The sequence below is a fragment of the Akebia trifoliata genome, chromosome 5 (assembly GCF_017979445.1).
Source record: "Akebia trifoliata isolate Shusen 1 chromosome 5, ASM1797944v1, whole genome shotgun sequence".
NCBI classification, from domain to species: Eukaryota; Viridiplantae; Streptophyta; class Magnoliopsida; order Ranunculales; family Lardizabalaceae; genus Akebia; species Akebia trifoliata.
The window spans coordinates 23,815,010-23,841,857 of record NC_141379.1 but is presented as its reverse complement, the minus strand read 5'-3'; the positions used below and the strand labels follow the sequence as shown (position 1 = coordinate 23,841,857).

General features: G+C 32.6%; 1 long non-coding RNA gene across 2 annotated transcripts; it reads right to left on the bottom strand.

Moving 5' to 3' along the window:
- Positions 1-17,152: 17,152 nt before the first annotated feature.
- Positions 17,153-20,710, bottom strand: LOC147401692 (uncharacterized). 2 transcript variants are annotated; one of them, XR_015178640.1, is made up of 4 exons: positions 20,430-20,710; positions 20,145-20,309; positions 19,969-20,056; positions 17,153-18,002 (listed from the first exon to the last, which is right to left on the bottom strand). It is a non-coding gene; the product is annotated as an uncharacterized LOC147401692 (long non-coding RNA). The 2 variants fall into 2 exon arrangements; XR_015178641.1 differs by having other exon boundaries at positions 19,976-20,056.
- Between the last annotated feature and the right edge of the window lie 6,138 nt (positions 20,711-26,848).

Sequence of the window (26,848 nt, the reverse complement as noted above, 5' to 3'; positions counted from 1 at the left end):
TCTCATGAAAGTTCCGTTTCGGAATCATTTACTAATAATCTCATGTGAAATTAATTCAAAACCAATGGTTATTATTTACCAATTAGACTGATTTTTGGTGTGTACGTGTACCAAGAAAGGGGTATAAAAAGGATCCATCGAGTGGATAAGGGTCGCTCAACTCTTGAAGGGTTCAAATAAGTATCTTAATTATGTTTGTATGATTAAAATTATGTTATGCATGTGCTTTTGCATTCTTGTGGTGGAATGATTATATATATTGGGTAGCGTTCAAGGGCAAACTTTTTAGCAAACTTTTTGACAAAACATTTTTCAAAACATGGGTTAGAGGTTTTGGAATGGGCTGATTTTTGGTGAGGATGATCTCTACGGTGAGGAGATCATTCTCACCAAAATCAGCCCATTCCAAAACTTCTAACCCCATCAAAAACAGTTTACAAAAAATGGACGGTACATGATGTTTCAGCTTGTAAACATGAGTTAGAAGTTTTGGAATGGGCTGAGTTTTGGTGATGATGATCTCCTCACCATAGAGATCATCCTCACCAAAAATCAGCCCATTCCAAAACCTCTAACTCATGTTTTGAAAAATGTTTTGCCAAAAAGTTGGCCATTGAACGCCCCCCATATATATTAGCATAATGGATTATCCATCAAGTCAAGGAGTGATTCTTGGAATCCAACTTTTTGTCTTAGGGAAAATTTTATCCTTCAAAGATATATATATATATATATGGGGGGCGTTCAATGGCCAACTTTTTGGCAAACTTTTTGGCAAAACATTTTTCAAAACATGAGTTAGAGGTTTTGGAATGGGCTGATTTTTGGTGAGGATGATCTCTACGGTGAGGAGATCATCATCACCAAAAATCAGCCCATTCTAAAACTTCTAACCCATGTTTACAAGCTGAAAATTTGTGGACCGTCCATTTTTTGTAAACTATTTTTGATGGGGTTAGAAGTTTTGGAATGGGCTGATTTTTGGTGATGATGATCTCCTCACCGTAGAGATCATCCTCACCAAAAATCAACCCATTCCAAAACCTCTAATTCATGTTTTGAAAAATGTTTTGCCAAAAAGTTTGCTAAAAAGTTTGCCATTGAACGCTACCCTATATATATATATATGGGAAATGTTCAGCACCCTAAGTTTTACCACACACTTTAACAAACGTTTTTTGTCCTACATGGGTTAGAAGTTTTGGAATGAGCTGATTTTTGGTGAGGATGATCTCTATGATTAGAAGATCATCCTCCCCAAAAATTAGCCCATTCCGAAATGTTTAACCCCATGTTTACACGTTGAAAAATCGTGGACCGTTATTTTTTGTAAATCAATTTTGATGGGGTTAGAAGTTTTGGAATGAGCTGATTTTTGGTGAGGATGATCTCCTCACCATAGAGATCATCCTCACCAAAAATCAGCTCATTCCGAAACTTCTAACCCATGTAAGACAAAACGCGTTTGTTAAAGTGTGTGGTAAAACTTAGGGTGCCGAACGGGACCCTATATATATATAGGGAAATGTTCAGCACCCTAAGCTTTACCACACACTTTAACAAACGTTTTTTGTCCTACATGGGTTAGAAGTTTTGGAATGGGCTGATTTTTGGTGAGGATGATTTCTATGATTAGAAGATCATCCTCCCCAAAAATCAGCCCATTCCGAAATGTTTAGCCCCATGTTTACAAGTTGAAAAATCGTGGACCGTCCATTTTTTGTAAATCATTTTTGAGGGGATTAGAAGTTTTGGAATGAGCTGATTTTTGGTGAGGATGATCTCCTCACCATAGAGATCATCTTCACCAAAAATCAGCCCATTCCAAAACTTCTAACCCATGTAGGATAAAACACGTTTGTTAAAGTGTGTGGTAAAACTTAGGGTGCTGAACGGGACCCATATATATATATATATATATATATATATATGGGGGTGGATCAAGGGACATATGTAAAGCAATAGTTGCTTAAAATATGAGTTAGAGGTTTTGGATTGAGCTGAAGTTTTGTGAGGATGTTTTCCATGATGAAAGTATCATCCTCACAAAAAATCAGTTCAATCTGAAACTTTTAAGTCCATTAAAAGTGATTTACAAATTATTGGTAAAAATTTGACGGTCCACATTCTAAATCACTTTTGATGGGGTTAGAAGTTTCAGATTGGACTAATTTTCCTTTTTTAGAATGATCTTTTCACCATAGAGATCATCATCACAAAAAATCAGCTCTATCCAAAACCTCTAACCCATATTTTGAATTTATTTAATTATTACATTGTTTTTGCATATGTAAAAATATATATGTTCCTTGATCCTGACATATATATATATATATATGGGAGCGATTCAGCAGCCCTAAAGTTTGCCAAACATTGTGCCAAACATTTTTCAAAACATGGGTTAGAAGTTTTGGAATGAGCTGATTTTTTGTGAGGATGATCTCTACGGTAAAGAGATCATCCTCTCCAAAAACCAGCTCATTCTGAAATTTCTAATCCTAGTTTACAAATTGATGAATCGTGGACCGTCCAATTTTTGTAAATCACTTTTGATGAGGTTAGAAGTTTTGGAATAGGCTGATTTTCGGTGAGGATGATCTACTCATCATAGAAATCATCCTCACAAAAAATCAACTCATTCCAAAACTTCTAACCTATGTTTTGAAAAATGTTTGGCACAATGTTTGGCAAACTTTAGGGTTGCTAAACCGCTCACTATATATATATATATATATTCATAGCAACTTGTTTTTGGATTTCTATGAAAGATTTTTCAATTTTGTTTGAGAAAGCGAGAGTGAGTGATTACTGTAAACCTAAAAGTCGCCGAGCAATCTTGGAATTTGATTTAATCAACCCAACTCAATTGAATTTTGAAGTGAGTTGGTTTACAAACTCGAAAATTATTCACAATGTGAAAAAAGTCCAAAATTGACGGCTTAGGCTGTCAAATTTCATAAAATTCGACGAACAAAGGGGTTGAATTGGCGTCGAATTTTTCATTATTATTATTTTTTTTTTCTATGTTTCGAAATTGTCAAATTAATGAAAGATGAGAGAAATTCAACATCTCCAAGCCGTCAAATCTGGGAATTTCTTGAATTTCAATAGTCCTAGACCGTCAAAATTCAATTTCTAAAATTTGTGGGCCTTGGCCCGTCAATTTTTTCTATCAAATTTTTTAATTTTCACATAGTGATTGATCTACCAGTTTGACTCAATGATCTTATCAAATTGAAACTAAATCTAATATATATACGGGAAATACTAACATCCAAGACCTCATAAATGCGTTAGCATTTTCCAACACTTTTTTTTTCAATAATACTCTTACTCATTTTATCATTTAGTAAAAAAGACAGTGTTATATTAATCTTTTTACGTAATAAATACCTATTTATTTCATTAATACTTGTCGCTTTCATAATAAATGCTAAGGGCATTTATTCTTTAGAATTAAATGTCTTATTACAAAACATTTATGATTGTAAATTTTTAAAGATTAAGATGATAAAATGTTCAATCCATTGACTAAGTCACACAGGTTTAAAGTAATCATCTTCTTAGCCTCTGGCTCACGTTAGTCCATTGACTAAGTCAAATACCTAGTAGTTGTCTTATGGTTCATGTTTGGGCCCCTAGTCCAATCCTCTAGTTGACCCGACACAACTTGCTTTGTAATTTTGAAATTTCAACCATTTATTAGACAATTCCTCAGGCAATTGAGACTAGCTCTTCAACTTTTGGTGAATATTTGAGATACGCACCTTTTAAAATTTATGATATAAACCCTTGAATGCAGACTTTTGTGAGAGTGATAAAAAAATGACCAAAATAATATATTTGGGTTTAGGTATGCTTATGTTTACCCAATTAAAAATTAGGATAAATTAAGATCCAAGAGGCACTCTTCTTGCCCACTTTTTGAGGTAAGTTCACCACCTTAAAAAATAAAATGACAGTTGATACCATGATTTTTAATAGTCACACCCACCAATACAACTAATCATTTGAAATTAAAAATCCAAACTTCGTTTGTCCCATTTAGGAAGACGAAGTGAACTCCTCTCAATTCTCCCAATTTCGATTGATTCTAGGTTTCAAAATCATTATTTTGATGGATTGCAACAATGAAGGTTAGTTTCTATTGAAATCTTAGTTCTTTTTTGTATCTGTTTTTTATGATTTATTTTAGTTATCTAACTCAAATGAATGATTCCTAAGAAATCAATGCAAAACGAGAAATAACTCAATCAAAAGACAAATGATAGTTCAAAAGTTTGAGATAAAACTTGCATTTGTCCATGCATTTTTCATTTTATTATCATATGTTTTACTTTATGTGGGCGATATAGTATCGACCTAAACATAATCATGTCGACACGTGCCATCTGACATGGCATTGTCAATGTCAGATGTTACCTGTTGACATGAAATTTTTGTACTAAAAATCTCTATATCGTATCAACATAAACAAAACCATGTCAACATATGTCTATTGACACAAACAAAAATCATTTTTTTTTAATCATATTGATAGTCCAGTGTTGACATGGCTTTATAACAAAAATCATTTTTGTTATAATAGAGGTGGTCTCTCATTGCCAAGCAAAATAGATCTAAAAGGACTTTAGGAAATTCTTAAAGTAAATAATCAATTAATATTTTGATTAGTTATTGTCTGCAGATAGCCAGTCCATTTTTCATCTACTGATAGGAATGACAAGGAATATATTGAGGTAACAAAAAAATTCTAAAATCTATAAATAAATAAAACTAAGCATAAAACCATGTTAGATTCTATAGTTGGAATTGTTTAGCTTCGAAAAAAATTAAAAGATTTTACATATAAAAAATTGTTCATTGTTCACAACCAAAGTGTTAATATAGAGCAATACAAGTCTGGTAGCTTGGGGATAGCTAGTCCATTTTTGCATCTATTGAAATGAATGAGTAGAACCATGGAAAAATTCAATAGTTAACATTATTTAGTATAATTTTTTTTAAAGATTTTCGTATCTATAACTATTTATTACTAATTGTAAATTAAGATTGTGAATGAGACATCATCAATAATTGCTGGGAGATTTTTGCAACAGTTCATGATATCAAGGATAATCTCAATTGTTGAGTCTTTTGATTTGTGGCATGTTAGTCTAGAACATTTAAATTCTCAAGCTATAAAGAATATGATGAATTTAGATTTAATACTTAAGTTTAATAAGGAAAATAATGATAAATGATAAATCTTTATTCAGTCTAAAATAATGAAGAAATCTCATCATAGAGTAGAGAGAACTTCTACTGTCTTAGAATTAATACATTCTGATTTATGTGAATTAAATGATATGCTAAAAAAGAAAAATAAATTTCTAAGACGTGGTAGAGGAGGAGAATATTTTTATAATGATTTTACTATTTTTTGTGAAACTGTTGGAATTATACATGAAACTTCTATCCTAGAACACTTCAACAAAATAGTGTAACGGAACGTAAAAATTAAACATTAATAAAAATGATTAATTCTATACCTTTAAATTTCGGTTTACCTATGAATTTATGGGGTGAAGCTTTATATTATGTATGTCATATTTTAAATAGAGTGCCGTATTATAAAGTTAACAAAACACCATATGAATTGTAGAAAAAATAGGAAATCTAATTTAAAATATTTACGAATTTGAGACTATTTAGCCTATGTTAGAAAATCAGATGACAAAATTAGAAAATCATGCTTTAAAACATATAAGTGTCACAACAAGAAAAATTACTTATACCGATGGCCAAGCCCATCGTTATAGGCCAATACATTTGTTGCCTAATGTTTTACCAACGATTAGATCTGTCGTCGGAACACATCGTTATACACGTTGTTGGTAATTGTTTTAGCGACGGCCACATCCAGTTATAGTCACTGTATCCATTTTTCTGGAAAAGAAATTGGTGGGAAAAATTTTGTAGGAAATTTTTTTTTTGGTGCTGTGTTTACACTTTTACTAACAAACTTTACTAGCCTTCGTCATATCCAACACCGATAGACATTGTAAGTCCTTCGGTATATACTATTTTTTTTTAAAATTGAAATTAATTTAAAAATTAAAATAAAAAAAAGAATTTATAGTGAATGCCAGGCTGATCAACCTCAAATTGGACTGGGCTTCCCAAAAAGTCCAGTGAACGCCGAGCTGATCAACCTCAAATTGAATTAGGCTTAAAAAAAACACAATGTCAGATTGGGCTCATTCAAACGAAGGACCATGTGCTTTCTATACCCTATTTTATTATCACGTCTTCTGGGGTTACCATGGCCTCCAACAAGATCACCTGGTTGGACCAGAATTAGACCCACATTCTATGGGCCCACATTTGATTTCCAAAACAGACCAAAACATAAAATTAACCTAGTTGCATACACAATCCACTTGGATCTCAACCCCGATCAATGGTATACTGCAATGACAGTGTCAAAAGGTATCTCATTGTACTTCATTTTTTTATTTATTTAAGAATCCCAATTCCATCTCAATTTTCTGCAAAGAATATTTTATGTTTCTCCAAGTTTTTCATCTTTAAATATTAATTATTAGTTTATTAATATATTTAGGATAATTCATTTCTTATTTGACAAAAATGCTACACAATGAATAATAAGGTCAGCCTTCGACTCAGCTCTATTACACATGAAAATCGTATCCAACATGTAAGAACTACTATAAAAGATAAAGTTGTAATAGAAAATAGTATAATCTCACAGAGCTTATCTAATAAACAACCTAGGTATGTTCAATTCTTAAAATGCATTTTGATTCATGGGAAAATTATCAAAAAAATCTATAAAAAAAATTAATTATATATAAAAAAAAGAAACAGATTTTTGTTAACTACCAAAACAAACCCAAATTGACATTTGAAGTGGCAAATTTTTAAAAATAAAATAATTATATATTTCAATATTTTCTCTCTTAATTAATTCTAATTTATTTTTACAATCAATTTCATTATAAGCTTTAGTCACATTTTATAAAAGTTTACAAAATAAATTAAATTTATAAATTCTTTTTAAAGCTATTTGAAAATATTGAATACAAAAAAAACATTATGAAGGAAAATATATATCAACTACAAATATTAATTCTTTTTTGTTTATCTGAAATAAATGAAACTTTGTTAAAATCATAAGGTCTAAGTGACATGTCAAAATAATTTAAAAATTATTTTCAAGTATCTTTATTTTTCTTGTTCAATTATTGAATATGCAAGTGGAAAAATACCAAAATTTGGGTCGTGAGCAACAACAACAAGCAATGTGCCTTAATATTTATCTTTTACAAAAGTATTATCAAATCCAATAATAGGCAAACATCTAATTTTCAAACTATCTATGCATGCCTTAAAAAAATAAAGATACATTAAAAATGACTATTTGGACTAATTTTAAGAAAATAAAAGCTTGTAGGATTTGTTTCAAAAATAGTTTGGCAAAAATATTTAATATTTTTATATGCCTCAACTTCACAATCATGTATTTCATGATTGATTTTTTTCTCTTATTTTTCAAGTTTAGACATTTGATAGATACATTATATTCATCTCTAACATTAGTTATTATGGATTAGGGATAATAAAATTGATTATTCTTTACGTAAGTTAAAATTTTATCCTTTATCCAAATACTAATAGCTTGAGGATGCGGTTGTAAGTCTATTCTACTCATATACGTGTGAGTTTTATTAAACCTACGTATAATAAATAAATCACCATTTACAATTTTTTAGCATATATACGGCACTCACAACTTAGAACATCATATTTAGATATAACTTTTTCTTTATTATTAGGAACGTATTTTATAGAAAAAATATTTGTAATAACTAAAGAAATTATTTTTTCTTTTAATTCAACTACATTATTGAAAATTTTACCAATATAAATATCAAATATATTTTGATCACCATCAGACGACGAACTCAAATTATTATTAACAAATGCATTTACATCAATATCAAAATCATTTTGTGTTACAACATTATATTCAATTGAATTGTATGCAACATTATGGTCAATATCGGTATTTAGATATTGATTCGATGAACTAGGCCCACTTTGACCATAATTTGATTGATAAGTTCCAATATTTTCGTATTGTACCACAAAAATAATTATAATTTGAAAATTTTGATTACTATTTAATAAATATTCTTATATTCCTTGGTCAAAAATATCAATTAAAAACTTTTCATTCTCTAAATTGATAACTGACTTTATTGAAAATTATATTCGAATATTGCAAATTGAAAGAATAAGAGCTTGTAACTCCGAATACGTAATTTGTAATGAAGTTGATAAAAATTATGTATTTTTACTAATATACGTGATACCTTCAATGTAATCTCCATATCAACAAATAATAACTCTTGAAGACATTCTGGATTTAATTGACTTATAAAATCTTGTAACAGAATTATAAAAGTGAAAAAAATAAGAAAATTGTGAGAAATATGATTAAGATAAATTTATATAGAGTATATGTAAAACCCCAAGTTTTTGAGTCATATCTCGAGGAAAAATAAATAGTAGAATTTTGATAAAATCCTAAAAGTGGGACTTAGGGTAAAATTTTAGGATGTTTCTGATGATATTTCATGAAATCTGACCTCACCATTGGATTCAAAATGATCAAAAAACATACTTTAGCCTATAAGCACGCTCAAATGCGAGTCCGAAGAGAAAAGTTGCAAAATCTTCGATTACCGAGTCTGATCAGGTTAAAATAATGACTTTTCACTATAACAAGAATTTTTAAAATTTGATCATATCATTTGATTCATAACGATAAATTATAGAAAATAAATTTTTTATTTATCATTTTTGAAGATAAAAAAGTCGAATTATCGTCAAAAACGAAAACGACGTCAATTTCAAGGTCTTATTGGGTCAAAAATGTAAATTTTTGTTAGAGATAGAATTTGTAGAAATTAACCATACCATCAGATCTAGAACGAAAAATTATACAAAATAAAGTATTCACTCATTACTTTTGGAGCCCGGACAGTCAAGTTATCGTCGAACGAAACAATAGGAAAAATACCGAAATTATCCCAAAATTTTATATAAATAATTTTTTTAAAATTTTTTACTATTCATCTTCGTTTTAAACAATCCAAAACCAGCCAACGGATTTTTTTTTTAATTATTTTTTTTCAAATTTTTAAACTCAGATCCATCGCGAACGGACTGTCGTTGACTTCCGTCGTAGAAAAGAAAAAGGTCTGCAACCTCAACATCTACAAAACCCACCTAACTTTTTTTCGTTTTATCTTTTTTCTCACCTCGTATCATAAAAAATCAGCCATATATATATATATATATATATATATATATATAGGGTCGGGTTCCTGCAACACACATTGCGACACACATATAGACAACGTGTTTGTCTTATATGGGCAAAAATGTTTGGAATGGGCTAATTTTTTGTGAGGATGATCTCTGTGATGAGAGAATCATCCTGGCAAAAAATCATCAAATTCCAAAACTTCTAACCCCATCAAAATTGATTTACAAAAATTGGACGGTCTATAATTTTTCAACAAAAATCGGACGGTCTAGAAGTTTTGGAATGGGATGATTTTTTTCCAGGATGATCCCCTCACCATAGAGATCATCCTCACAAAAAATCAGCCCATTCCAAACATTTTTTCCCATATAAGACAAAACGCGTTGTCTATATGGTTGTCGTTTGAACCTGATCCATATATATATATATGAGAAATGTTCAGCAACAAACATTTTGGCAAAACATTTTTCAAAACATGGGTTAGAGGTTTTGGAATGGGCTAATTTTTGGTGAGGATGATCTCTACGATGAGGAGATCATCATCACCAAAAATCAGCCCATTCCAAAACTTCTAACCCCATCAAAAATGATTTACAAAAAATGGACGGTCCACGATTTTTCAACTTGTAAATTGGGGCTAGAAGTTTTGGAATGGGCTGATTTTTGGTGAGGATGATCTCCTCACCGTAGACGTCATCCTCACCAAAAATCAGCCCATTCTAAGACCTCTAACCCATGTTTTGAAAAATGTTTTGCCAAAATGTTTGTTGCTGAACGGGACCCTATATATATATATATAGGGTCCCTTTCAGCAACAAACATTTTGGCAAACATTTTGGCAAAACATTTTTCAAAACATGGGTTAGAGGTTTTGGAATGGGCTGATTTTTGATGAGCATGATCTCTATGGTGAGGAGATCATCCTCATCAAAAATCAGCCCATTCCAAAACTTCTAACCCCATGTTTACAAGTTGGGAAATCGTGGACCGTCCATTTTTTGTAAGCCATTTCTGATGGGTAAGAGGTTTTGGAATGTGCTGATTTTTGGTGATGATGATCTCCTCACCGTAGAGATCATCCTCACCAAAAATCAGCCCATTCCAAAACCTCTAACCCATATTTTGAAAAATGTTTTGCCAAAATGTTTGTCAAAATGTTTGTTGCTGAACATTTCCCATATATATATATATATATATATATATACGGGGGTTTCGTAACTTCGACCTCAGATTTTGCATGTTTCGAGGTCAAATCGTCATCCATTGCAGAAGGGAGAAAGAACGACGACATCGAGATCTTCGAAGTCACCGGACCAGATTTAAAAATTAGTCATCTTGAAGTTCGGTCCATCTCAATTTTTGTGCCAATCTTCTCGATTTTCGTGCACAATTTTCGATTATCTCGCATAGAGATTGTAAGGAACTCTCAATTTCTATTAGTAATCGTAAATTGTGAAAATTGAATTTAAGATTTTATCAAAAATTTATGATATATTTCTAAAAATTTAGAATTCAACTGGTTATTTTAAATTCACGTCAGAACTTGCATATTTGATATGTTTAATTATATTTTATAACAAATTATACGTGGGTAGGATATTTTACCGGATTATTTTCGTCAGTTAGGTCCTATGCAACGCTCGGACCCCATTTTGATCTAAGTTTTGTACTTTTTCAATACTATTGATAAAAATGAATTTCATAGTTAAAAAAATGATTTAATATTTAATAAACTCATATTGAGTTGATGAATATCAGAAAGTAGATATTTTGTTTGAGAGATTGAAAATTGTAAAAATAAAAAAAATGTATGAAACGGAAAAATGTTAGTCACACCCGAGGGGTGATGTCTGCATTTTACATTGTTGTGTTGTGTGTAGGTTGATGAACGGATATCTAGGGATAATGTTACTAGTTGCATGTTTATTTATTTTTTATTAACACAAAGCGCTGTTTATTTTTCCGTTATTTATTTTAGGGTGAGTGGCCACAGTTGCATGGTAGGAAACTGGATATCCATTCTCAATCTTGTATTGTTAATTTCTCTTTTGTTTTCAAATGAAAATAATATATATATATATATATATATATATATTTGAGCTGGTAAAGAGTTTGTGAATGCTTGAAGGGATACTGCGTCATATCATCCAGATTGGTGTACTATATTGGGATATATGGTAGGGACAACCATACTCATACGTGGCATGGGACGCGTATGAGAGTGGAGTCACAACTATAATTTGGGTTTATTCCTCTCTCTTTACCCATGAACTTTAATGTAAAAATTGTCATATACGAATGGATTGTATATTTGGGAAACACATGTACGTTTGATAAGCATAGACGAAGATAATTAGTCAGTGATCACTAACAATCTATAGTAGTCGAACGTTCTGACACATCGAAAAAAGACTCATTGCTTAAGGTCACGTCAAACGACCAGCCTAAGCTAGATAAATGGTCTCGTAAGTGTGGTAAACAACGACTAACCACAAAATTAGAAACTAATACTTTATTATGAAACATCATGTCCCGACTATGAGCGATCCAACCGTGAATCCCAACTCTCTAATTCCACTACTCCACCATTGTGTATTATGTATTTGTTGCCTTATTTTGATATGTAAAATGAAATGCATGTTTAATATTTCCATTTGATCAATTAAATTTGTATAAAAAAAAATGTTATAGTAGGTACTATTAATTGATATAATGTGAGTCTTAAAATATTTAGTTACTCATCCCTGGCTATATGTACCAGTTAATCGTAAATTCTTCTATAAAATTTTACATATTTTAAAATGATTCAGTACGTTTATTCATTCATGTTAGGAGAGATTATTGGCATAAATTGTTTACTGTCCTACTGAGTAACCATTGTTACTCACTCTTTCCTTCTTCATTTTTTTTAGTTTTAGATTCAAACATTGGCGAGGCAGGTATATATCACGAGTGAAGACTATCTAATAGGTCAGATAGACAACCAGAGTCCGTTATCTGGTGAGTATTGGGGCTATACCTCTTAGTGGTATCAGTTCATCCAGGTAGTCTTATGGATTTTGTCTTGAGCGTTAGGACTTTTGTTAGAGTGTGGAGTTTTGTATAATCTTGTATATTAATTCCGTATTCCGTACTCTGATATATCATACGTTATTAGATGTATATAGGCTTCTGCTAGTTATTATATTTTTTATGTATATACAGGATATTATGTATGTTTTTTAGTAGGTACAGGTTAAACGCCTTGGAATGCTAACATAAACAGAGGAGACCATGCCGAAATTTCAAGGTGCAACCAAGTGCCTCGAGATCTAACATGGGGCTTTGTGTCAGCGATTGGCGGGACGCCTAAAAGTACCCTCAATCCGCGGGGTGCGCAGATCCGCTTTTGACCTTTGAGGTTTGGGAGTCGCCACCTAGTTATTGCGGTCTAGGAACCGAACATTGACTCTAAACGGATAAAAACAATTAATCTACTTAAAAAATAACTGAGTTCAGGGATCACATTACGGGGTTGGAAGGTGCTAGGCACCAACCCCACCCGACAAATACCAGTCTCTACTAATTTTCAAATAGAACTACATTGCTGAAAAGACCTAATCAATAAAAAAAATATTAATCTTTACCTTTACGAAGACAACAGTCTTGTTCCCTCAGATCTGACAGAATAGTTCTTCGTACAGCACTCCTCGCTTCGTTTTGTCATCGGATTCGTTTCGAATCTCCAAAATGAAGTATCTCCTTCTGAATTTTTTTAATTTTTTTTATTGATTTCTAAAGTGTTTTGGAAGGGTTTCTAAGTGTTTTTTGAGCTAAAGTTAGGGTATGGATGTTAGGTAAGGAGTTAGGACTTCAAAATTAGGATTTATGAGAGGTTAGGGAAGCTTTTTGACCTACTTTTTCTAGGATTTATTTTTTGATACTAAAATAGGTTGTAGGGACCCCTATTTATAGATTATTTTTAGAGCTTGTTTTGATAGAGTTAGTGTTTAATTAGAATTTTTTTAGGTAGAGTTAGTGCTTAATTATAATTGTTTTAGGTAGAGTTATATTTTAATTAGAATTATTTTAAATAGAGTTATTATTTAATTAGGATTGTTTTAAATAGAGTTATTATTTAATTAGAATTCTATTAAGGTTTTGACTTTCAGTCTCACTTGATTGACTTTAAGATTTTGACTTTAGTCTTACTTGATTGACTTTAACATTGACTTTAGTCTTACTTGATTGACTTTAATTTTTTAACTTTAGTCTTACTTGATTGATTTTAGTCATACTTGATTGATTTTAAGATTTTGACTTTAGTCTTAATTTACATTACTTTTGATTTAATTATTAATTTCAAAAATTTTAATTATTAAAATTATACATTACTATTTTGCCCTCGAAGAAGACTTTTTGCATTTTAAGTCATTTTTTAATGTTCCAGGATATTTTGTAATTGATTTTTCATAAGAAATTTAATAGAAATATTAGTTTTTATCATTTGTGAAATTTTTGTGCAAAATGGTCGTGAACTTTATGAGGGGTATTTTCGTAATTTTGTCGAATTTTGTGAAAATTGGCGAAATGGTTTATTGGGTTTCGATTTGTTGTTTTTCGTATTTGAAAGAGTTTTCCTAAGCATGATGTAGGCTCTAGGGATGTTTTAAGGTTAGGGGTATTTTGATAATTTGATCATTTTTGAGTGATTTTTACCGTGAAACTTCTTTTTGTCTACAAGATGATGATTTCTACGTTTTTTAGGTTATATTTTCCTAGCGTAACATAGTTTCTAAGGTTTTGTTAGTTTGAGATACCTCATCTGAATTTATGAAACATATCTAGTAATAAAATAAAGCATTGGAATAATCATCCATCATTGGGAATCGTTGCAATCGGGTTGACGAGTTGATTAATCAGGCGAGTGCAAAAATGGGGTGTCTACAGCATCACATTATAATAGTTAGAAATTTCCAAAACTTTTAACAGATATATAACGTTCACATAATAGTCGAAATAAGCGCCAAAATTTTTGTTAAATTTAAAAAAAAAATGGAATTTCGATACTTCAAATGTCGATTTGGGTTTATTTTGATGATTAACAAAAATCTATTACTTTTTTTATAATTAGTTTTTATTTTAGATTTTTTTTTTAATTTATAATTTCCCCTAGATTCATCGTGTATAAGAACTGCTACGCAAGGCCATCTCTGGAATATCATGTTTAGTAATTGATGGTCAAAATGATTAGAATTTTAGTTCCTTTTTGTGTATTTTTCTTCATTTATTTTGTTCTCATATTGTCTTCTCTATAGCTTTCTTTGCTTTTCGGTAGGTGTCCTCGATCTTTAGATCTGACAAACAATTACACTAATTGCTAGCAAACTAAAACATGAAATGGAAACTAACAGCGGTTTGGAGTTTTGGACATGTTTCTAGAAGTTCTTCTCTCTATAAGAAAAAAAAAAACTCAAAAAATTCTATAGGTGCTCAAAAAAGATGACACTATATTTTGGCATACGCGTTAGTGACATTACCTGACTGTAATATATTGTGGATGTGGTGTCATGCTTACTCCAGCATACTTTGGCACACCTATGTTCCTATGATGCACTAAACAGTGTTCTTGTAAGCCAGTTCTTCACTCATTTCATTCTTAGTGTATCTTTTAAATGAGGATTCTACTCCATTCACAACCCCGAGTAAAATACCAACAAATTGATTGGGCAATAATCAGAACAAGTGTGTATTAGCAATGGGAAAAAAACAAAACATTAGATGCCGATGAACTCACCCTATTCCCCAAAAATGTCACTCTTGTACTCATGCTCTAAAGTAGTGGCAAATGTAAAAGGGGACCAAGGGAAACTGACCAGAACAAGGCAACCTCACTTTTGTACTCCTTAAACGTAGAGTCTCCTCACCATTTAGTATTCCTAAAAGGAAAGCTTATACTATAACAAAGATGGAACTTAGGAACGGTTCATAACCGTTCCTAATCTAGTATGAAACGGTTTCCACCGTCTCTAATCAAGGCGTCGTTAATGAGTTTAAACGGTTCTATATTTCAGGATTTGGAACGGTTAACAACCGTTCCAGATCTTAGACTTTGGAACAACTTAAAACCGTTCCAAATCTGAAAGCACTAGCACAAAAAATAACCACGTAGACGACGATTTTAAAGTCCGATATCTATAAGACTGATGTTCTAGGTCTGAGACTTTAGCCATCGATTACAAACCGATGTCAAAAGTGGTCATAAACCGATATTTAAACCTTTTTTAAAAAAAAATTAATTAAAATTTTTCTTTTTTCTACGTCACTATTAACCCCGGTCAAAATATACACAAATAGAGAACATTGAGGTTCTCTATTACATTCATTTACACAAAAAGAGTTATAATAATCATAATTTACAAAATTATCAAATACTTCACCATCAAAATTACAAAATAGAATCACCCCCCCCCCCAAAAAAAAAAAAAAACAAGAAACGTACCCACACTACCATATATACATTACAAGTTCCAAGCACTCGTAAAACTCTGTTTTGGGAGTTCAATAGCAATCCACAAGTCTTCCCTGTGAAAAATTTTCAAAACGACCAGAGCTTAGGGGATAAAGCAAATATTTATAAATAATTAATAATTCTTCTCTAAACTTTCATAAATTTGGTTATAAAAGTATTGCTTTTTTTTTTTTTCTAAATTTTCAATCGAAAAGTAAATTTTATTCACCTGTTATGCAAACAGAGTTATCAAAGATCTGTAAAAATTGCCGCCACAGAAGAATTTAAAAAATATATATATATAAATTAATTAGAAATGAAATTGAAACATAGAATCATCAAATGTTGAGGATTAGAGAATAGAGAAGAGAGAAGGAGAGTTGCCTCGGTTCGAGCATTAGCTAAGACTTGTCTTACATATCCTCATTTAGATCTAGAGGTTTAAGAGCGACTGAAATGCCATTAACACTTACTCTTCTCCTTCTTCTTCTTCTTCTTATTATTAGCTCTAATATGAACATGAAACGAATTAATGCTATTGCTCATCACAATAACTGATAAGGCAAAGAACAAGACAACCATTAAAAAGTGTAAATTACTCTAACTAAATTATATTAATCATAGCTTCCCTATGAGAAGCAGAGAACTTGAGAAACGAATTAGAAACACCATCGAGTCAACTCATTGAAACAACGGTTAAAGGTCGTTTCCCATTTGAAATGGCAATAAGCCGTTTTACGTGGCCGTTCCTATTTGCCAATTTTGTAGTTTAGTGTATCACCTTTAAATGCTAAAATATACCATTGGCTTCATGAATTATTAAAATCCCTAGAACTAATGCTTCAAATCCAATTCAATTTCCAAATCTTACCGCTAAATGATCCAAACCCAACCATTAACGATAAACGAAAAAGTAAATTACCAATAAACAGTTTAGTAAAAACAGCAAAAAAAAACTGAAAAAAGAAACCTTGTTAGGATCAATGGCATTGAGATGGCGAAGCTGAGCAACAATAACATTCCCCATGTCATCGTCAACAGCTCCTCCATTGATTTACCTATTTTTATAGGACGTAATAGGTAAAGGAAATAAGACAAAAGTTAATATCTGGTCAGGATAAGAAAGAATTAAAGACTTGAGCCCAAAGTTAAGTGCAGATATAGATAGAAAATCTCATCTTCAATCAAACTATTTTTCTCTTTCAACCTAGAAACCTAGAAAAATATTTATTCGTTTTGTTAGATCTTTCTTCACACAAATAAATGAATAATTGAATCAAAACACTCCCATTAAAATTAATTCAAGCACCATTGGTACAAATATATGAATAATTGAATCAAAATATTTCCATCTAACTCAATACAGAAAAAATTACAAAAATTCCCATTAAAATTAATTCCAACACCGTCAAAATATTGTCAATGCAGTAAACAAAAATAAATAACTTACATTTCTCTAAACTAATTTAAACTATTAGAATTTATAAATCAGTTATGAATACTTCAACCTTTCATCTTTAATCTTAATGTAGTTTCTCACCTCCCCATACGCTGCATTACTGGCTTCAAATTAAACAGGTTTCTATGATCACTGTGTAAATCGCTGAACATAACTCAAGCCCATGAGACATTAATAACAAGATGTAGAAGTAACTTAACTGTATTAAGAAACTACTTTTACCATTGACTTAGGAACTTATACTTGACAAAGAATGGCAATGATTTAGACAATGTCTACATATAGGGAATCGTTTGGAGACCCTAAAGAGAGCCAAAAATTGTGCCAAATAGTTTTGAAAATAGGGGTTAGAAGTTTCAGAATGGGCTGATTTTTTGTGAGGATTATCTCCTCATGATAGGGATCATCCTCACAAACAATCAGCTCATTCAGAAACCTCTAACCCATACATTTAAAAAATGTTTGGCATAATGTTTGGCTCTCTTTAGGGCCTCCGAACGCCAATTTTTAAGAATATATAATTCTAGAAATTTCCATCCACAGCTAATTTTTAGGAGCAAAGCACAACATTCCCTCCAAGTTAAACCCACTAACACAATTTAAAAAGAAAAAAAGATATTGAACTCCTATCATTGTAAAGTGTGTAAAATGATACTTACTTCTGCCTTACAGTCTACCACAATACCAAGAATAGAATCCTCCATACAGAGTACATACTGTGAAACAAATTAAGAAAACCAAATGATAAAATTAGTTTGTAGGGACAAAACGAAATAAAAAGAATAAAACTTCCATAGATATTGTTATTCAACGACATAGTTTAGACTTGATCAATAAGAATTGGATAAAAGAGACCAAAGTGATTAGTAATACAAGATCACAATGTAATATTTTATCACATTTCAACTTTCAACACAGCAGCATTAGCATATTATTGATTATGCACTGGTGGAGCATAGTAAAGAATACTAAGAGGACTTTGGGGCAGTAGCGAAGATTATAGAGGAAGTGGTGGCTATTAGTAGTAGTGGCAAAATAATTTACTGAAGAGTCATGCTGGGATTTCACAGGAATTACTGTGATTCTCACAATTCAGACGTGGAGATGCATACATAACCGTAGATGGTTTTTACTCATATCGCAAGGAAACACATCTATGGTTATGTGCACATCGCACACCAGACTTGTGAGAATCACAGTAAATACCCTGTGTCACTCCAACATTTTCCTTTACTGAAACACCCATTTGCATCATTGATAAATCAAGTATCGAAACGATCTTGATGAAAGTTATAATCAATGTCGCTGTTTGTTCATTCCTTATCGTGAACGGAAGTCGTCACAGGATTACTATGACAAGCTCTCTTTTCTTCCTCACTTAAAAACATAGTGTTCTAATCACATAAGTTCATACATTTCCACATTCTGTTATGACTTATATATGGTATGCTACTACACTCCTTGTTATAAAGCCAACCGGGGACTCATTCAGACATTCTATAGATGCCACTCGCCAGATGGCTCGCAATGTACAATTTGTTTATCTATAAGCTTCGGTGGTGCCAAGTGGCTTTGCCCCTTTTTCAGTAAGGGAGTGCAACTAAGGTAAAACGTACTTTTGGATGATAAAGAAGTATTAAATGAAAGAAAAAGAAGTTTCTAAGTTGTTCTTAAAAATAATAGTATGAGCACTTCCACAGTTCTTTTAGAGTTATCATATAAACTATTGAGTTAGAATTTTATTTTCACCATTAAAATCAATTAAATCATTCCCAAATAATTTGGCTTCTAGATTGTTTTTAGGAATGAATTACCTTCTTATTGTAGATCAGTGTATATGATTTTGTCCCTTATTGTTTGAGAAGATTGAACTTGGGAATTACATGAATTCGATTTTATTTATATTATGTTATCAATTAAAACTTTCATTCTATCTTTCTTATCTTCTTTAAGGAACTAGAGCTCTTCAGGTTATAAGCTCTCAACAACAAAATGCAATAAGACTTATAATACTATTATTCATATCAAATCTGATTTAATTTCAATAAACTGAAGTTCCTTTGATGGTGGGATATAATACACAACTTAAAGATCACATCTCATCATATACTTATTGCAAGTATTCATAAATGGATATTGAAATGAAACTAAAGTTTCTTTGAATACTAGACGACATTTTATTCCATACATTGCAAGAACCCATTACATCTACCAAACTCTTAAAACAAATTACATTAAAACTGCTATCTTAACTGCTTGAACTGAAACGATTAAATTTAAGATTGATAGCCCAATGGGAAGTAAAAAAGAAAATTTTCTAACAGCATAGATTCTTGTCAATTTCATTTTCCCCACTATCTCCCTATGGCAGAGAGCCTGTTTTGGTTATACCATCTACCATACGAATGAAAACCCTAAAGAAAATATTTCATAATTTCCCTTTCCCTAACCCTAAAAAATTTGGTTAGGGGCGTGCTGCTCCCTGCACCTCCAGCCTGTTGACCAAATAAATGCAGATCAAGCAATAAAAAATGTTACCTTAGCTCCATCAGAAATAGTTCTAATTTAACATTCATAAAGAAAGCAAAATAAACAAAATACCTCAAACACATTCAGTGATTGATCAGCAGAAATGGTTCTAATTTAACATTTATACAAATAAAAAATAAAAAGCAAAATTACTTCATACGCTTTCAGTGATTGATCAGCAGCCTCTTTCCTCTCAATACCAGTCTTAAACTCCATGAGATAACGATAATAGTCCCCTTTCCTGCAACCAAGCAAATTTCAAAACCCTAAAAGCCCAAAAAAATCACAAAATCGGAACAAAAACCATCCAATACACCTAAATCCCTCACATCTTATAGTAAAAAACAGAGGATTCTCAAGCAGTAGCTAAAGGATCCTCCATGAAGGTCTTCGTGCTCCAATTACATTCTTGTACCCTACAGAGAGAAGATTTCGCTCTTCTACAGTTAATTCGACACCGAGATTCGCAACTTTCTTCATTGAATCCACCATTTCTGCCAAAAACAAAGAAACAAATAAAATTAAAACCTAATAATTCGTCAAATGATTCAAACCCTAAGCATAATCGAATTGACATTCGAAATCCACAGAAGAAAAGGAAAAAAAACCCTAACCTTCGTATCGCTCCGCCTGTTCTGCAAGTTTAGTGACGTAAACGAATCTCTCGCGTTCTTTAGAGGAAGCCATGACCGAGGGGGATATAAGATCGATCGAGGGAGACAGATTGAGAGAGAGACTGAGAGAGCGACTGAGAGGCCGATCGCCAGCGACTGTGAGAGGTCGATCGAGGAAGCAACTGTGAGAGAGAGAGAGATGAGATCGAGAGAGATCGTGATCGAGAGAGAGAGAGATGTGATCGAGGTTCGTTCCAAATTCCTATAGAAAGAGAAGGTGAGTTTGGACATTTAAAACCACGATAAAAACGGCTTTTAAAAATTAAAACGGTTTATTAACGTTTTTAAATAAAAACGGCTTAATGCCGTTTTAAACGTCTGTTCATATTTGGCAAATTTTTTTTTTAAGTGGACCGAAGTTCATCTTCAATGTGACCATCAAAATGCTTCAAGTGGACTTATTAAACATATCAATCATTTAAAACACCTATAGATATGGAGAACAACTTCTCTATCTCTTACTCATCCATACTGGCTTCTACAGTAGCAAGTATGGTCCTGGATACCGTGACACCAACTACGGTGCTGGAGCGGGTATTGATCCGGCCCACAAAGGAGGAGGAGGTGTCGTTACCAAAACTACGGTCTAAACTCTAGAATCATCACCTTTGTTTTGTAGGTTTGTTGTGTCTGTGCGTATATGTATGAGTGATGGCTCTTCTTTTTTGTGTGGTCTTGTAAGTAGAAGTTTGGTGGTTCTTAGTTTAGGTAGCAATTAAGAAGTTGTTCATGACTTTGTTTATCTAAAATGAAAAACAATTAACAATGGATCATATGCACAACATTTTGTTGATCATGCTCATGAGCCAATAGTAAGTAATCTTATTTTTTCTATTACCATTTTACTTTTCCTGCTAAGCAATTCAGGTGCCATACATGAAAATGATCCACGGAAACCTCCTAATACTAAGGTACCTTAGTATAAATTTCTGTTGATTTTCCATACTTGGTTGCATTTGAAGAACTAATATTTACTTTTCATTGTTCAGGACACGAAAACTCAGGTAAAAACAATATTGGCGATCTAGATTTCAACCTGCTGCAACCAATATGAGGTAAACTTGTTTGTTGATTATTGTGTTATATGCTTATGTATTGAGCACCCAAGCATGTGCATGTGTACTAAAAGAGTTGTTTCATCTACTAGATCTCTCATCTCATCTCTGAGCATGGATGGAAGTGTGGGTGTAGCTAACTTGGATGGGAAATCGGTCCATTTGATCCACCAAAAAAGGGGAACAAAGATGATTAAATTTTGTTATTCACTTTTTGGTTAAGTTTATCATCCTTCTATCAAAAAATATGTTTTTGCATTTTGTCTGTTTTAACAAGCATCTATCTACCTATGCGGTACATACATTCTTAAAAAACTGGAACTAATTACCAAGCGGACATATATTGGTTCAGGTAAAATAGAGCAGTCCACAATTGAAGAGTGCCGAGAAGCTTACGCAACTTGCCTAGACAATGTATCCTGATTTTTCTATATGATGGTTTTCTTTAAGATATATTACAGGTTGAAGGTTCATATATTGAACTAATTGTTGAATATTTTTCAAGCATTTGAATTTTTGAGCAGAAAAACCTTGCGAAACTAGAAGGTATGTTTGTTAAGATCACTAAATGCATCTTATGCAATAATTAGTTTATGTATTTGTTTAGAGTGACTTTGATTAAAGCAAATAAGTCATTTTTTTTGTTTCTAGAATCCTCTCACATGCTACATGATACTTATGCTTAATGCACAGGGGCAGCTCCTGCTTCTAACACAATTCAAAATGATGATGCTCAACTGGAAGGGCTCGAAAACAATGGATCTTCTGAAAGGTTACATGATACAAGGAATCATCCAGGGATTGCACAGGTTTCACCTGATTCCAAGGAAAATGCTAAATGAACATGCTTGGACAAAGCATGCTTATCGAAAATGTTCACTTTTAACATACTTGCTAAATGAACATGCTTGGACAAAGCATTGGTAAAGATATTTATGGACAGATTTGAATATGGAGTGTAAGAAATTGAAATACCAACTAGAAGTGAAGATGCCAACTTGGTAAGCTGGTCAAGTCTACCGATCATGGAAATTTGAATTGGCTGCAATATGAGTTGCAGCTCGATTGACACACGTACATCTTCGTGGAAAAGAAACTTTGATCCCAAGCTTGTGCATTAAACTATAAACTATGAAGCCTTGTAACATTACAAATTGTGTGAGTCATGGAATCATTGATGGAACTAGAAGCAGGTTTTGTCTCCCTTGATGGAACCATTAGGCTTGATCTTCTTGAATGAATCTGGTGTTTTGGGCAGAAAGAGGCCCAAAAAACTTTTTTAAAAAATGCTCTATTTTCTCTCCATGACTTGTGTCCAGATTGTTTGAATCAACTCAAAAAATAAAGATTTTGAACTTATGTCCCCTAATCTATGCATTCACCATTCCCCTATACCTTCTAGCCAAAGAAGGTGGGATGTCCATGCTCAACTACCTGAAACCTTTTTTTACTTCTATGCGTGTACCTTTATTTATGTATTTAATAATGTAGTCTAATTGTCACTTTACTGACAATTTGCAGGTTCAAAAGTCCAATTTGGAGGGACTTTTACAGAAACATGTTGAAATGGTAGTCGAAATCAAGATACTAGATACTGATAAGCATTTGGTAAGCAACCCAAATGAGTCCTTAAGAGATACATGCCATTAAATTCTCTTTTTCTTCAGGTGTGGTCACTGTAAAAAGCTTGCCCCCAAATGGAAGAAAGCTTCAAATAACTTAAAGGGGAAGGTGAAACTAGGTCATGTTGATTGCGATGTTGAAAAGGTAAGAAATTCAAATACTCGCATAAATTTTTTATCTTTTAAGCAACTTTTCTTAGTCAAGAACTTTCACGGCGGACTTTTCCATGGCTTGTTTTTTCTCCAACTTATTAACTATCCAGTGCATGAGTTAATAAGCTTCTCACAAACAAGTATAGCTCTTGATTGGATGACTATGGTCCTACTGTCCAAAGGTGGACCCTTTTGAACTATCCTAATCGATAAGTTTTGGGTCCATTGCATGAAAGAATGATACTTAAAGTTGGGTTTAAAATGATAACTTTGTGACTTTATGGTATGATCTCTAACATAATGTGTACAGCAGTCTCTGATGAGCAGGTTTAATGTACAAGGATTTCCCACAATTTTGGTGTTTGGTACTGACAAAGACAGCCCATTTCCCTACAAAGGTGCAAGAATTGCCTCAGCGATCGAGTCATTTGTCTTGCAGCAACTTGAGATGAATGTTTCTCCCCCTGAAGTGACAGAATTGACTAGCCCGGTAAGTATCTTATCTATGCGCTCAAGTTCATTAATTGTGGAGCTATATATACTGAAACATTTTGGTAATCTTTTCATGTAGGATGTGATGGAGGAGAAGTGTGGCTCGGCTGCAATCTGTTTTGTTGCTTTTCTTCCCAATATTTTGGACTCCAAGGCAGAGGGAAGGAACAAGTACTTTGAGCTCTTGTTATCCGTTGCTGAGAAGTCCTTACAGGCAAGTACTGACCTCGAGAGTTCTAGTTTGTGTTCTTTTCTTTTCTTTGATTAAAATATACACTTGTAGGATTTCAGGTGGGACCCAAGTACCAAAAGACTAATTACCATGTGGCCCCTTGGTCCCCTTAAGGCACAATGACAGTCCTCTAGAATACAACGAGTATGCCGTGTACAACCCAAAACAGGTATATCGATTAGTACGAGAGTAGGGTATTTTTAATTTTAGATGTAATTTTAATGGGAATTAATAATATGTGCAGGTGAGCATAAGGTTTGTGGTAGAAGTTGAAGTATGAAGAGAAGGGTTTTAAGAGAAAGGTAATAGTGATGGATTTGATTATGGAGTAGTGGCTCAAGTGTCTTTTGGAACGTGTAAATAACTCGTTTATTTTTTTGTGGTTTCATCTTGTAATGTATATATGGTAATGTAGGGAAGGAGTGATGGGTAGGTTTCTTGTTTTGGGGGGTGGTGGTGATTCCACTTTGTAATTTTAATGGTAAAATACTTGGTAATCATGACTCATTGTAACCATTTTTGTGTATAAATGAATGTGATAGAGAACCTCGATATTCTCTATTTGGGTATATATTTTGACCGCGGGTAAAAGGTGCGTAGATAAAAAAATTAAAAATTAATTTATTTTTAAAATTTTAGATATCGGTTTATGATTATTTTAGATATCGGTTTGTAACCGATGTGTAAAGTCTCAGACTTATGACATCAGTCTTATAGACATCGGATTCTAAATCGATGTCTAAGGTATGTTTTTGGGTTAGTGGGTTCTGTTTAAATTCATTAACGACACCTCAAATAGAGACGTTCTGGCAACCGTTCCTAATGTCCATCTTTGTTGTAGTGGGTTTCTGACTTTATCATAAACAAAACCCACACCATCAATATGAAAGAAGACAAACAGTGAATTAGTTTCTAACAAAACTACAAGCTACTTACGACAATATAAGCTGACTATAATATAAATGACAAGAAACAAGAGTATTTTGGAGATAAATTGACAAATTAACATTGCAATTCCAATATAACCGTCATAATTAAGTTATATTTCTTACAATACACTAACCACCACAAATCTGAATGGCTCAAATGTTCATCCAATTAATTCCATATGTTGACATATATATGGATCAAAACCCAACATTAACACTTGCACCTATATATATATATATAAAAGAACAGAAAATAGGACGAAAAATGTCAAATCGGGTGAGATGCCCCAAAATCTACAGGTTTAGAAAACCTTACTCTCTTATTGATTCTTAAGCTAAAAAACAAGAATTTGAACACTGATCAGTGACTAGTGACACTTGAGCAGACAAATTCAGAAAGATGTTTCTACTATTCTAAAAAGGCTTAATCTCTGATTCTCTATATGATTCTTGGACCAAGAATAAGAACCTAAACACTAATCACAAACAAATGCACTTTAAGAACAAATAAATTGACTCAAAATTTGCATTTGTAGAAAAAGGAGTGGGGGTACAAGTGTATCACTCAGATCATCATGGGCATTAGTTCCCACAGAAGAAGGGAGAGAACCATTGTTGATGATTTACTAAGCATATGTTTAGCTTATCAATACTTATCCACAAAAAAAATGTTTAGTTTATCAATGTAAGTACCATGTCTCAATAGCCACTTAATGGACACAGTTCCCACTTATTTTTTAATTGGTCAGTATCATGTAAAAAGAAATAAGTAAAAAATTCATTATAATGTAAAAGAAGAAGTTATTAAGGGCGTGCTTGATAGCGCTTCTAAACGCAGCATTTGGTGCGTTTGCGTCAAAAAGCCAACTTCTCCTCCGCGTTGCCGTGCTTGATAGCGCTTCTTGATTTTGCGTTTCAAAGTTTGAAACGCAGATTGTTATATTTGACCGCTGTTTTGAAAAACGGATAACCACAGCTTTGCATAACTGAGTTAAAAAGCACCGAAGTGAAAAGACGAAAATAACCTTCGTCATTTACTAATTTCCAGTGACAGTCCGCGATAAAATGAACGACTTCGACAGCAACCCTTCGTCCATTCAATCTCTCTCTCTCTCTCTCTCTCTCTCTCTCTCTCTCTCTCTCTCATCGATTTCGACAGCATCGACGACCTTCCTTGACGACGGCGATCAATTTTTCGATCGTAACCCATCAACAAAGACGACGTTGTCTTGTTAAACCGAAACCCATCGATTAACAGCAAAGCATTCGAAACCCATTTATCATTAAACCTAAAACGGTGAAGACAGCGACGCCGATCAACGCCATTGACAACTCCGAGTCCGATCGACGCCATTGACGACGATGAATCGAAGTCTAAGCGAACTCAAACTCTCCGTTTGCCCCTTTTCCGATCGACGCCTTTCGATTCCTTCTCACAACAGCTTCGAACAAGATCTGTGAGCTCTCTCTCTCTCTCTCTCATCGATTTGGATCTTTGACGAAATTGCAACTTGAAGTTCGATTAACAGAAAAAAAATTTCTGTTACTGTTTTTCTTGTTAGATTTTTATTTTAAAAAAAATAATAGAAAAAATAAATATTTACCATTGATCGGGTAAAAAATTATTGCTTATTTTTGTTGCTTATTTTTATTCACCGTTGATAGGGTCAAAAATATTCACCATTGATCATGTCTGTTGCTTATTTTGCCTAACCTTGGATTGGATGTTTGGCTAGCACCATTCTTGGCCATATGGTATTATGAATTTATGATAATTGGCTGTTGGTAATCTGATAGTCTATATCAGTGAAGATTTATAAGACTCTTAGGTTAGTTACCGAAACTTGAAAAACTGGTTAACAACATTATTTATATT